We start from the raw sequence: 2244 nt of genomic DNA on the forward strand, positions 1-2244 counted from the left end.
TTTTAAAAAGTGTAACAAAAAAAAAAAAAAAAAAAAAAAAAAAAAATCTCAATCAAGCTACAGGTATCGTATGGGGCAAGAGGATGATGAAAACATTTCAAAATAAAATTACATTAAAGGTATATTTTAATAATACAGTTAGCACAAATAACACACAAATGTAAGTAAATGAAAACAGAAAGCATAGGATGTTTCAATTTTCTTCACCACATGATCAAAATTAAATGTGAATTCGTTCAATTCTTGACCCCAAGGCAATTATGTTTTGAAGAGAAAACTGCTTTGGAAGTTTGCTAAAAACTGAGTATCATATACTGGATTATTAAAGCAGAACCATCCCAACTATCACACTGACACACGGCAGTATTTCCATTACATGTTTTATGTGCCAGGTTGCTATTTTACAATCCCTGTGTGAAATACTTCAAACAGACATAAATGCTTCAAATATTTGAGAAAAAAAAAAAAACTTTTCATAAAGGCTAATTTTTTTTATTTCATAAGATAACACTATGGTCCAGAAGTGTAAGCAAACTCTTCAACCCATGATCGCATAGTATATATTACAATAAAATTCTGACCCAAAGAAGTTATTTTACTGACATTTTAACTTTATTTCCTTTTGCCTGCAGTTAGTGCCATTTCAATTCATGTCCTGAACACAGTCAACAAACATTTGCATTCAAAGTGAAAATGTAGAACATTAGCAGATTCTTCCAGGGAAACCTAGATCTGTCTGCTCTGAGTTTCCTTCAGGGCTGTTTTTTAATGCAATTATTGGTTTACCAGGCAGTCTTGATGGCATATTTCAAATCACCAGAACCCTAAATTAAAAGTTAAACTCTTTACATTCAAATTATTCTCCTCTGTCACAATAAGCAGCGCCATCACTTTTCATCTGACAAACAGGCACAGCTGTGCTTTTTCTCTACCAAACTGATCTATTTCATGCTTTTCAATAAAACATAGAATCTGCTTCCTACTAAAGAAACTTCTCTGCATGTAATAATCAGATATTCTGATTTTATGTTTGGACGTCTTTATGTTTAGATGTCTTTCCTGCACATTCATTATCAGTTATCAATGTCCTATTATTTGAAATACTGTTAAACTCCTCTCAATCATTTTTCACCTAAAGGAACTAAAAAATTCTATTTTCTCCTTAAAGTAACAAAGGTAAGCATTTTGACAGATCTACAGGCAATGATATAAAAAGCTAGGATTATTTCATTAAAAAAACCCACCCCAAAAACAAACAAAAAAACCCCACCAACCACCAGAATTTCAGATATAACTAGCTACAGAAAATTAGGCATATAATAAATCTCTAATACCAACAAGTTACTGTATTAATTGTATAAGCTTACATCTAGGACTCATGAAAGGGCATGCCTTCACCTATGTAAAAAAACCAGAGAATTCATGCAGTACTCCAACAGCTGCCACTGCTGTTCAATCCCTTTAATGAGAGTTTTTGCTTTCAGCCCAGTCTCCTGAGAAACTGAGGCCCATGTGTTTGTTGCATGCATACGTATGATTCACCAATGACTTTCAAGCCTGTAGATGGATTTTCTTTAAATTTGACAGCAGAGAGAAGTTTTCAAATATATTAAGCACTCATAAATTTAATGGAAAAAGGTGGCTGGTGGATAATAATAACAACAACAACAATAATCTGTCACTGTTTTCCCCAAGGGGAAGTTTCAATATGAGCTTCATGCCATATTGCATGTAAGAAAACTGCAGATAAGATGGCCTTTTATAAGCCACTTTCCTTCTTTTCCCCTAGTCACAGGGGAAGTTTCAATGGCGAGTTGCACGTTACCAGAGTCAATGAACCATAAGACATAAATCCATAAGAAATTAAGCATCATTAGTTCTGGTGCTCACAGAACTACTTGTTTCCTTTCTGGTTTACAATGCATGCTTGCCTTCCTGTTCCTGCATGTCTTCCCCATAACACATACAGCAAAAAGTTACATGATGCTTAGGGAAGGTTTTCTTTGGTAGCCCTGTTGTACAGTTGATCTTGAAGGTTAGCTGACTGCTATTATAGCAAATCAATGGGGCACAAGACTGAAATTTATGAGAATATTAGTAGTAGATGGGTTAATTTCCAAGATACTGCATTTATCCTTGAGCTCTAGAATGCATTTGCATTTAAAAAGCAGGGGATCTAGCATAAGGCAATCTTCTCAACTACCTCTGTTCCTCTATATTTCCCATACCTTATTTCATCTTCAA

Source organism: Aptenodytes forsteri, unplaced genomic scaffold, assembly GCF_000699145.1.
Source record: "Aptenodytes forsteri isolate BGI_AS27 unplaced genomic scaffold, ASM69914v1 Scaffold229, whole genome shotgun sequence".
Classification (NCBI taxonomy): domain Eukaryota; kingdom Metazoa; phylum Chordata; class Aves; order Sphenisciformes; family Spheniscidae; genus Aptenodytes; species Aptenodytes forsteri.